A 13,178-nucleotide genomic window follows, 5' to 3' on the forward strand; every position below is an offset into this window, starting at 1 on the left:
CAAACTCCGGACACGAGCTTTAACAAATCCATGGATCCAGACTATAAGCCACATCACTGCCAAAATCTAATTATGTGGTCCTTGTGTCATTTCTGACTTTCCCTGATAATTTCATCCAAATGCGTTATTCCGTTTTTGAGTAATTTTGTGCACAGACAAACGTACATCGATTGTCACATAACTCCACCACGTTCCTTGGAGGAGTAAAAACTACAACCATAACTATAAGAATTATTCTGGAATCAAAAATGCAGCAACACGTCTTTTCACTAAAAGTAAACACTAAGGAAACATTACTCCACTTTTAAAGGCTTTTCATTGACTTCCTGCTCATTTTAGAATGAATTTTAAGATTTGTTATTAAGACTTTCAGCAGACTGGCTCCTGCAGCTTCTAGATCCCTACAGTTCACTAACTGTGGTGTCTTATTAGTAGAACTAACATGTACAGAGGTGCAGAGATGCTGCCTTCTGTATCAATAAGCCTCACCTGTTAAACCATCCAGAGCAAACCTCAAAAGGTGTTTTTGTAGACTTGTGTTAATGTAGTTTGGCATAATATGCTGACATCAGACCTGTTTATTTTTTTTGTGTGTTTTTTCATCATGTTTTCTCTCTGTAAGTTTAAGTTTTTCATCTTTTTTTTATTCACTATTTTGATGTATAACACTTCAAATTCACTTGATGTATGAACTGTACTGTACATATAAAATTGTTATCATTGTTGAGAACCAACCTCTGTGAAAACAAAGCTTAGTTTTATGGTATGACTGCAACACCCGCCTCACTGTGCCTCATTTAACAATAATTATCATAACTGAGAACACATCTTTTACTGTCCATACATGCAAACAGGCAAAACTAGATCTGAAATGTCACACCAGGTAAACCCAGTGGCTGGGTGCACTGATGCCGCTGTTGTTGTGAAATGTGTTTGCTTGATAGCTGCCAGACAGGTAGGATTTGGGTGTGAGCTAGCCTAGCCGTGCTAGACAACCCATGGCAAAGAATTTAATTCTCTGCCAGGGAGGGTCTAGTTACCCTCCATAAGGCTCGAGGCTGGATTCTCCTAAAACTGGCCGGACGAATCACCATGAAGTGTAGAGTCAGAAGGCGGGCGTAACTAAGTGACGACAGAGGCGCGATGATTCTGACAGAAACAACCAGCGCACAATAAACAGTTATCTTTTGACTCGGCTTTGGCCACAGCCCTTAAAGATTTGAAGCTAAAATTCAACTTGAAAGATAAACAAAGGACGGCACTGAAGTATTTCATTGAGAAGAAAGACGTATTTGGACTTATGCCGACGGGATATGGCAAATCCTTAATATACCAGTTGGCTCCGCTGGTTGGGAAGCTAATGGGACTTAGCCACAATCCGCTGGTGCTCTAGGAACTACATCAGCCTATTCGTTGTGCTGATTGGTTGTATACCTACCCAATTGCTGCAGAGTGATTTGAAAGACAACCTTTTAGCCCGCCTCCCTCCCTGTCGAACGGCCATAGACCCTTGTGCCTTCAGAACATGGGTCTAGCGCGGCTAGGCTAGGTGTGAGCAGTTTTAAACAGTAACTGAAGTTTCCAAAAAATTTCAGACACCAGAAGGTAAGCAGGGGCGTAACCAAAAGGAAGCCGCCATACTTGCAAAACGTGCAAAACTAGATCTGAAATGTCACACACACACAGGTGAACCAGGAAGGGTGTATTCAGAGACAGACAAACAGTTGTGATGAGTGATAGGTCAAAAGCAGGGTCAATTAAATTGCTATGACCTGAACTGGCTGCAGATGCATCTAAAACCAAAGACTTCTCAAAGTTCTTTTTTGTGTAGGAATCCAATGATCACAAAGACATTTTGGATTTGTGCCATAAAACTCAATGACATTTGGAAAATACAGGAATGTGTGGTTGTTCCAAATTAACACATACAAATTAGATTATCTGTGGTGAATACTTTACTCCAGTGCAAATTGTTTGGTGACCTACTTCAGCTTTAAAAATCCTGTCAGATCATGTTAATCTGGTGTGACACAGAACTGTTTTTCATCTCTAAGCAGCAGTGCAAGAAACTGAAAAACAGTGCTGGATATGTTTCAAAGCTACAGCCCCTTTTAAATTCCCATTCAAATTGTATTTATAAAGCCCCAACTCACAATGCAAGTCCTCCCAGGGCACTTCATGTCATAAAATCTACACTTTACAGTATTATATTACAGAGAAACAACAAATCCTAGCATTGCTCTTTAATAGGAATGAACCTCTTGTCAGAACCAGACTTAGGAAGGGCAGACATCTGCCTCAACCAGTTTGGGTAAGACTAAAATAGACAGTCAAAAGGAAAGCGGAGACAAAACATAAAGGAACTAAAAGACGTAGGATCCATACTAAAGTTTGCGTACGCCGAAAATACGAAATGGGCGTATGCCCTTCGCCCCTGATTCATAAAACTGTGTGTAAGCACAGCTGCATGCAATTTCTTGATAAATCAGACACCAGCTGGAAGATTGCACAGGTGGATCCACCTCACATTCCGCCCACAACACACCCACATTTTACCATGAATGGTCAATGCAAAGTAACTCATGAATGGATCTGTATATAAATAAGTTGCTGATCCACGGCATTTTACGCAGCGCCGGCCTGCAGTCTTTTCACTGCTGAGCGTCAGGATGAATGAATCATGTGTTGACCCAGGCCACCACTAAATCTGTTATGATCATGTCCGATGTACAAATAATTTGTACACTGATTGAATGTACATTTTTTTTCGGTTCACATAGACAAATTCATTTTCACTCGGGGGTTGTGGTGTGACGCATGTGTGCCTGCGTGCCTGTACAGGGCTGATTAATGGTTGGACGCTCATCCCATTCGGCCACTGCGTCGGAGACCACCCCTACAAATGGGTCTTCTGCTTTCCCCAATGAGCCATACAGGAGCTGGGTGATCAGTCAACAAAGTTATTTAATAAAGATAACCGCACCGGCCCCAGCTGTGGACGGGCCCCTTTCGGTCAACCACGACCGAAATGAAATAACGTTCAATCCGCCCCTGTTGATATATTGAACATAGTTCTGCAAATACAGTCGTCGGCTGAATGACGCACTATATGAACATCTAACAACAATGAGCGTTTATGATTATCTGGCTCTACAAGTCTAATATGTGATAACAATCAAGGTTTGAGATCATCTTGGTTTTCAATTCACCACTTCACCCTCCGGCACTGCCGTTCCTCTGTCTCCAAAATGTGCTTAAGCAAGCATCAAAGTTTGGCGCACCGGTGTGCAACATTCTCACGCCAAGTTTGTTTTTTGAAATCACAAACGTACACAGCGTACGCCACTTTCTACGCAAAATTTGTGATTTCGCTCTGTTTTGTGCGTAAGCAAGCATCAAGAATCAAGGTTGGCGCACCGGTGCGCACATTCTCACGCCAAGTTTGTTTTTATAAATCACAACCTTTACGCCACTTCTAGCCCTGTTTTGTGCGTACGCAAGCTTTATAAATGAGGCCCCAGGGGAGCGTTGGTGAGGCCAGTAATTAATAGATTCAGAAACCTGCAGAGCCAGAGATACCAGCAGAGAAAGCAGAAATGTGAGAGGAGACAATATGATTGACTTTGTATATAATCACACCACCATTTCTTTAGCTAAGCATTTGTCAGTACATGAGGTTATGAAATAAGCAGACGGAAGAGGAAAGCGACAAGAGTAAAATAAAGCCTGAGTGAGTGTCACAACTGCTGTTGATCATCTCTAATTGCTCTCCACTAACACAGTGACTGCTGGCAGCTTGAAATTTCAAAGCTTTCCAAACAAAAAGTCCTTTTCTAATCCATCCCAGTGAGGAATCTTTGTTTTTCTAATTATAAGACAAGGTTGAAAGTTTGAGTTAGGTTTTTGTGACATCAGTGGGAAAAAAAATACTGTGGAATAAATGGGTAACTTACATGCAATGTCTTGTGTTTTTTTTTTGTAGAAAAATAGTGTAGTTTTAGAATATAGCACCAAAAATTGTGTTATCACTAGCCCTTTGGTGACCTTTTGCTTGATGTTTGCTGAAAAGTAGGTGAATACGACCATAACAAATATAACAATACACAAACAATATAAACATAACAATCAAACATTATGGAGGTTGGTGATTAACATTATTGAATTGTAATGTAATAATAATAGTTGTAATAATGTTGGTCCTAACACAAAACCCTGTGGAACTCCATAGCTACAGTAATGCCAGGTGGTGGGTTAGAAGAATCATCACTTACCAATGCGATGGTTTAAACCAGTTTAGTGTGGTTCCTTTAATCCCCATTGTGTGTTCTAGTCTCGTGTAATAAGATAACCAATTTTGTGCATATTTGTTGTTTCTTGTTTTTGTTGCATTCATTCTGTTGTAGAGATCCTGTAAATATGTATTTCATTCTTCATTTATATTTTTCTTTTTATGTTGAAGGAACATTATTGTCTAATTTAGAGTAGATTTAGATTAAATTAGATTGAAATTGTATTTTTTTCTGCTTTTTCAAGTTTGTTTTTTTGGTGTGTTTTGATTCCAAAAGGTTTCTCTGGGCCTTGTCTCAGGCCCATAGACTCTATCAGTCTTAAACATGCATAACGTTACACCTCGACAGGACCACTATTAAGGCCACACTATCGTGCATGTTTATGGCGTGGACAAATGATTAGACCACTTGTACTGCTGTCCAGTACACGACATGTGACCTCAATAATAAACATCATAAAATAAATAAATGAAAGTAAATTTATGATAAATGTTGTACTGGGCTGTATTAGATTGTATGGTGTTCAGTCTTTGTTCAAGATCTGCTTCTTGCTCTGTTCTGACCCTTCAAAAATGGTGACTGCTCAGAAAAGGAAAGTTGACCGACAAAGAATGGTCTTAGCTCCATTTCTTTCAACCTGGTAGACTGCAGACTTCATGGTCCCCTCTGCAGCTGTCATCTGCAGAAGTTCTCTGATGACTCTGTGATCGTTGGTCCATCTCAGATGATGATGATCGGGAGTACAGAGAACTGAACCAGGATATTGTGGACTGTTTGCCAATGGAACTGCCTCCAGATCAACTCAGGAAAGACCAAAGAACTGGTGGTGGACTTCCACAGGCGCAGTCACACCACACCTACCATTGGTGAACATCCAGGGCATGAACATGGAGAACAGTGGACTTATACAAGTACCTGGGTGTTCACCTGAACAATAAACTGGACTGGTCAGACCACACTACAGCACTCTAAATGGTAAATGGTTGTATTTATATAGCGCTTTTGACCTACAATCACTGCCATCTTCCTCCTGGACAGGACTCTGTCCCATTTGGAGCAGCCTGCCACTACTATAACAAACAATACAACCTCCAATGAAAACATAGACTATGAGATTTCTACAACATAAACTCACCTCTTTCTGCAACCCTTTGACGATCCTCTGAACTGAGTCCTGCACATACGTGGCATTTATTTTATTGTATGTTACACCAGACGTTGCAAGGCAGCACATTTGCATTTTGTAGATTAGCCTGAAGAAATAAGCCTAAATTTATTAGAGATTGCTTTTATTACAGGTCCTCCATACCTAAACCATGTCTTTTTCTTTTTGCAGATGTACTGTCCATTCTGTGGATCTGTGCTTGGAGCTTCTGATGCCTTTTGCTGTGCATTGACAAAAACATAACTTTTTTAAAGCATGTCAAAGTGGAGACACCTGCTACTGATGCAAAGTTGATGTTGCACAACCCAGCACCAGTGCAGGTAACAGATTCAGGATTTGTAACACAAAATGATTATAAGTGGGCTTTGAAATGTTTCAGATCATGTTTTTGTATACAAATGATGGCAGACCCTGACGGCAGACAAGTGAACAAACAGCCCAGGAACAGATGAGCCTTTCACTGTCCAGAAGTACAAAGGACGCAATAGGGAAGGCGTACCAGAGGATAACACTATACATATGCACTGCAGGGGATGTTGAAACCAAATCATCACTGTGTCCGTGCCATAAGAATAAGGAGGGCTTAATTACATTTAATTATGTTTAAATAAAATTACTTTCTGTAGGACATTTTAGTCAGCCCGATCTCACGGGGATTCGTGAAACTGTCACGTCAGTTTTTTGTTTCGGTTTCGTGCGCACCAACACGATGTCGTCAATGTTTTTCGTGCCGCTCACCACGAGCGAAACCCGCTGTGGTAATCACATCTGAAAGTGGTTTATACCGGCGGATTCATGACGATCTAAAGCTGTCCATCGGCGTTTGCGGTGGCCGCTGCAGCCGCCGCTGCGGCCACCGGACATTCCTTTGAATTCCTATGCAAATTCGGTGGATTCATGACGATTTAAACTGTCCATTGGCGTTTGCGGCCGCCATCGCGGCCGCCATTGCGGCCGCCACTGGCGGCCGCCATTGCGGCTGCCAGACATCTGGCCGCAGCGGAGGCCGCGGAGGCCGCGGCGGCGGCCGCAAACGCCGATGGACAGCTTAGATCGTCATGAATCCGCCGAATTTGCATAGGAATTTAAAGAATGTCCGGCGGCCGCAGCGGCAAGCCGCAAACGCCGATGGACAGCTTAGATCGTCATGAATCCGCCGGTATAAACCACTTTCAGATGTGAATTACCACAGCGGGTTTCGCTCGTGGTGAGCGGCACGAAAAACATGACGACATCGTGTTGGTGCGCACGAAACCGAAACAAAAACTGACGTGACAGTTTCACGAATCCCCGTGAGACCGTGTTGTTTTAGTACCCCTAAAATGCCAGTTACTGAACCAGGATAGTGATATTTAGAAGTGATTTTGTATGTGCAGCATTATATGTAGTGATACAAACATAATCATATATAAATATACTGGAATGAAAGTCACATTACCGTCCCGGTTGTATTTAATGCACAGTCGTTCAGGAAAACACACTGGTTCAGGCAGCTGTCGGTCCTGTCTCTCTCTCCTCCATCCCATCTGTTACGCCGAGAGCGTCCCCATGCTTCCGTTCGTAGTGACCGGTAATGCAGCGTTTTTCACTGGAAGATCGTTTCTTGGTTTGGAAATCGTTTCATGTTTTGGAAATCGATTCTTAGTTTGCAGATCGTTTCTTTGTTTTGGAGATCGTTTCTTGGTTTGGAAATCGTTACTTTGATTTTCAGATCGTTTTTTTGGTTTGGAGATCGTTTTCTCCTTTGCATCGTTCCTCTTTCAGCAGCGCGTTTTGTTTTTTTTCAGCGCGTTATTTCATTTGCACCACGATCCTCTTTTGTACCCTCGTTTAGACCTGTGTTTGAGTTTGTGATTTTGCATCGTTTCTGTACTTGAAGCTGTTTTCCTGAACTGAAGCGTTTTGTAAAGTTGCAGGTCGTTGGCCCCTGTCGGCCACCGTAGCACAATACAGAAAGATTGTCAGAAATATTCCAGTTAAGAATATCATGATTTATGCAAATTTACCTCAATAAGGTGAATGTTCAGGTTAAGATTGTGCAATGATATTTGCTATGTAAGTTTAGCTGATTAAAGTTTATGACTGTGCACTAAATATTTAAATTTACATTATAATATTTAGGGTCAGACCCTGCAGTATTGAGATTAAGAAATCAAATATTCTATAACTGAACTCATTTGGATATACAGGGTGACACAAAAAAACAGGAACTTTTTAACAATCCAATAAAACCAAGAGTGATAGAAGAAAAATATTTTATTCATAGTAATTGAAACCTTAAAACGTGCCATTTAAGAACAATGATGGAATTTTCATTTTTGAAAAACTACGTCCTGTAGATGGCGTCCTCCTGTACGAATGCATTCTTGAAATCTGGGGCATTTGACTTCATGTTTCCACATGTTTGGAGCTGCATTTATTCCACAGATTTAACTTTTGTTCCAGTGAAAATGATCCATCAGCAGATCATTTGCACTGTAACAAAAGTAATCTGCACCCAGTTAATGACAAACACGAGTGGAGCTGTTGAAGGCAGGACAAGGGACTGTGGGACTGTGGAAGATGCTGGAGCTGAAGTGTCAGCGTGTGATCCACCGTCACGGACAGAATCAGCAAAATTGATGTGCTTCCAAAAGTGTAAGTGATGTGTGATGAGATCCAAAAAAGTGTATAAATAGAAAAGGCTGTTATTGTGGTGATTTCATGAAGCATTTTCAAACAGTGATTGAGCTCCATTTCAGAAACAGTCAGATCCGCTGGATGTAATATAGATTTTAAAAAATAAAATAAAATTCCAGAAAGAAGAGGGAGGCACAGGTTTGTTGTGACCTTACAGCAGCCACCTACAGCTCCGGAGTGTCTCAACGGAGTTGCCGGGCCTCAGACAACTCATGCCATGCGTGCTTTGCATGAGGACGCCCAGTGGAGGTTTTGTTTGTTCGGTGGCTCAGACAACTCATGCCATGCGCGCTTTGCATGAGGACGCCTGCTGGAGGTTTTGTTTTTTGTTCGGGGGATAAGCTGCAGGTCAAACCTGCCTCCAATATTCCTCCAGTAAGCTCAAAGCATTCCAGCTGTATTTATAGTCAACGGAATGGATGTTGATCTCACTCGTGGTGTCTTCAAATTTTTAGAGGCATTTCCAGTGCGACACAATCTCCCAGGAAAACCCGGCCACCCCACGATGGTTTGACATTTTTATTTGCTTTAAGGTCCTTACACACCGGGAGCCATGTGAATAAACGATGCAAAATTGCGAATATTCGGATGCGAGTTTTGACGCACCTGTCCATACATATCAAGCACGATGCGTTTTTGCGACTTTCCGAAGGGGAGGAAGACGTTGCCGTAATGTATTTCCACCTCTTCTTCTGTTTTCCACCTGCCTGGCCACTCCTCGTCATTTCTCCCTCCTCTCTCTTCTTTCTCACGTACGTGTCCCTCAAATTCCTCCACATCTTCTTCACTTCTTCAACTATAAAGTATGAATAATAATGATATCTACCATATGCCACAGATACTAAAAGCAGAAAACACAACACCGGACGAATTATTTTCAGTTCTGATTAGATGCGTTGCGATGTCTTTCTGTCTTGATATCATGTACTGTAATGTGAGTCGGGGCCAGTACCGGGTAAGCAAAACATTAAACTATAATCCATAAACGTAAGGTAACAACCGAGACCTAATTGATGACCGTGACATCAACGCAATTGACAGTGAAAAGTATGTTGTATGCCGGTGAATGGGACGTCGCAACAACACGCAATCTGATTGGTCAGAAGCGGTCACAAAGAATGCGAAACTTTAGAAAAATCGACCATGATTCGAAAAAATAAATGCGCAAATCGCTGAGGCGAGAAAACGTTGCCGATGTGAACCCGTGTATTGACAGGATACAGGTTCGAAAAAAAATATTGACGTCCGTAAAAACGCACCCGGTGTGTAAGGACCTTTAGTTTTCGTGTGAGCGGCTGCATTAGTTTTGTCTGAGGCTGCCCCTTGGAATTCTGGGTAATCGTTGTTACGTCCCTGCAGAGCATAGACTACAGTCTATGGTCAGGCCATAGGTATGTATAGAACATAGATATATACAAACACTAGATGGCTCATGAGCGCTGTCAGCCTATGGGGAGCAACGTCGCCACATGGCGGCCATCTTGGGACAGGGCTGCTCGATCACTCATAACATTAAGTCAATGGAGCATGGATTTTAAAATCACTGTAGATTGCTCAATTTTCAACCGATTTTACAACAGCTTGGTTTGTTATAAACGTCAGAGATGTACTTGTTTTACTGCTTACATAAGAATAATTAAAACCATTGAATTCATATAATAATGAACACAGATATCAGCTTTTTCAGCATAAATGGATGTAAATGTAATTTTAATATTTAGCATTGCACTTTTTTTATTACTATCAGCTTTCTAATGCACAGATAAAAACAAAGCTCAACCAAAATCAATGCACAACAAAAAGAGATGATGTCTTTTCTTTTCATGAACCTGGTGTCTACATTACCCACAATGCATTTCGACTGCAGGCTAACTAATCCAGGCATAGATGTATACAAACAATAAGTCTAAGGTCTCAATCAAAGTCTCTTAACAAGCAAATAAATACAACCACAACCACAAAGAATGTAATTTCGCCTAAAGATTAGGTTCTCAAAAAACGTTGGTCTCAGGAAAACCTAATAATTGAAAATCAGATTGTGAGTAACACCATCTTCAATGTGAGTAGCCAGGCAGAAAAGACACACAACTATGCCGCATTTTTCAAAACGAAAAGCTGCGATTTCGGAATTGAGCCTGAATCATAGCCACGTTAATAAGGTTTGTAATAAACTAAACCGTTTGTAAATCAATCAAGAATTGAGCGAGTTATGAGTGTTAAAGTGAGGAAATCATCCACTTTACCATTGACTACAGTACAGTGCGCCAGAGCAGTCCCCTTTCCTAAGATGGCCGCCAAGTGACGACGCCGCCGACTCCGGAGCGTTTGTATATATCTATGTGTATAGAAGACAGCGCACTAGCCTAGCTAATCTTCTGTCTACATCTATGGTCAGCTGTCTGGTAGCATCTCTGGCTGCTGATGACCTTGTTTTGGAGTAAAACACGGTAAGAAGATAAATACTTTTAACCACTAGCATTGTTTTGTTGCATGTTTAGTCAGCGACTTGTGAAGAGTTGTGTTTTGTCGTGTTTGAGCAGTTGGTCCTGACGTGTTAGCTAGCTAAGCGGCTAGGTTAGCGAGCGGGCAGTGGTGGCTTGTTAATCGGGGGCGCTAGGGCGCCGCCCCCATCAAGATTTTGTGAAAAAGGTATTGATAAAGTAAACATAAATACGTATTTAAAGTAATTAACACATCTGCACAGTGTTCACTCATACAGTGGGTCTCATTTTTATTTTTTTAAGCCTTTCCATTCCATATTGGGGGGGGGGGGGGGGGGGGATTCGGGGTTGTTTTACACGTTTCAATAGCGAGGGGCGCCTGCCAAATGAGAGTGCATGTACATTCTCCGACAGCAAAGAGGCGCCGGGCACTCAGTTCAGAGGATCGTCAAAGGGTTGCAGAAGAGGTGAGTTTATGTTGTAGAAATCTCAGTCTATGTTTCATTGGAGGTTGTAATGTTTGTTAGAGGAGAAATGTGTTTTGAAATATGGCCTTTAAATATGTCATTGTCATGTTGCAGAGATCATCTAATCACAATCCGTTTAATGAAAATTATTCAAAAATATTAAAAATCATGTCACAATTGCAGTAGTCAATAAGAGCAAGATATTTTTCCAAAACCATGCAGCAACAGAGGGTAACAGTGTCAACAAAAGTATATTCATTTCATATCTATTTTTTCTCTATATGTTTTTCTATCCTTCTCTCTGTAGATCTGCAAGACCATTCTGGGACACACCAAGGAGCGCTTCTCCTTCACCGACCATCTCGTCTGTGCAACCTCGTTGCAGGGGGACAGGTTTGAAGAACATCACGGGTCATTTCCTGAAGAGGCACCGCAACGCACTTTGAAGGCCTACCCGATGCCGAATGGAAGCAAGCTGAAGACAGAACGCGGTCTCATCTCCAGCAAAGTAGAGTTCAGAGCCTGCTGTGGTGCACTGGACCTATTCCAGCTGTTTATGGAGAACAATCTTGAAGTTGTCTTTTCAGAAACTGTCAATCTTTTAAGGATCCTGATCACCACACCCATGACCACAGCTGAAGCAGAGAGGTGTTTCTCAACCTTGAAAAGAGTGAAAACTTTTCTCAGAAACACCATGACCCAGGAAAGGCTGAATGCCTTGGCCATGCTCTCCATGGAAAAAGAGAGTTGTTTGTGAAATGACAGATTTCAATCAGAAAGTCATTGATAAATTTGCTGGCCTGAAGGAGAGGAGAGCAAAATTGATGTTCAAGTAATTGTTTTGTTGTGTTGTAATGCCCGTCTGCTAGTGCGCCCCCCCCCCCCCAGAATATTTTATCACCAGCCGCCACTGTTTAAGACTCTGTCTGATCTTTGAACTGAGCAATGCCATTGACCTACCACTGCAGCACATAAATCACCAAGCAGTCTGTGGAACAAAAAAGTGATTGATGTCTGTTGATGCTTAACCTGCTGTCTGTCAACATGGCAAGTAATCTTGGAATTACTAAAAGCAGTACACTTGGTAACTGTTACATGGTGGAAGATATAATCGGAAAAGGTGGCTTTGGCGTTGTTGCCAAATGCCGCAAAACAGACACCAACAGGGCAGTAGCCATTAAGATTAGCAAAAGTGAGGCAGACATTCTGGAACAAGCAGTTGAAGAAATTGCCATCCTCAAGCGACTACGGTGTCTCAATCCAGACACTAGTAATATAGTCCAGTGGCATGGCTTCTTCTTTCACAAGGGGAATATTTACACGACGTTTGAACTGCTTAATCAAAGTCTCTACCACTACCTGAAGGAGCAACACACCAGGGGTCTTACTATGGGAGAGCTGAAGCCCATTTTGCACCAGTTAGCCACAGCTTTAGCACACGTCCACTCAATTGACATTGTACACGGAGATCTAAAACCGGTAAATGTCATGGTTGCCAATCTGCATCGGCACCCATTTCAAGTTTAACTTATTGACTTTGGCCTGGCATGTCCAGTGTCAGAGGTGAAACAGGGTGCATTGTTTGGGACACTCTGGTACAGCGCACAAGAAATGTTATTTTGTGATTTTGCATCGTTTCTGTACTTGAAGCTGTTTTCCTGAACTGAAGCGTTTTGTAAAGTTGTAGGTCGTTGGCCACTGTAGTCATCGTGAGATTAAATTCCTCCACATTCTGGAACTTTGACTGTGGCAGCTGTAGGAATAAATAAAAATAAAATCTGTTCATTTCCACATTATGCACATTTATTTATTCTTAATATCTCAGACTGAATGGTAGCTGTCAGTAAAAACAAAGTCATCTGCTGGACTGCCTCCCAAAATGAAACATGGACTGAATTTAACACCCATGTATCCATGGCAATGTTAAAGTTTCTGCTTCTTACCAAAGTTCACAACACAAGTAAAGATTTTTTTTCATGAAAAACTTCAGGGATGACTGCTAACCAAAAGTATTCTGATCAGCACTTCATGATCAATATCAGGACAGATGTTACAACTCCAGCTGTTCCACTAGACTGCAGTTATTCACAGAGAAATTAAAACGTCACATTTAAAAAAAAAAAAAGTCATAAAAACT

This window comes from Acanthochromis polyacanthus, chromosome 1 (assembly GCF_021347895.1).
Source record: "Acanthochromis polyacanthus isolate Apoly-LR-REF ecotype Palm Island chromosome 1, KAUST_Apoly_ChrSc, whole genome shotgun sequence".
NCBI classification, from domain to species: domain Eukaryota; kingdom Metazoa; phylum Chordata; class Actinopteri; family Pomacentridae; genus Acanthochromis; species Acanthochromis polyacanthus.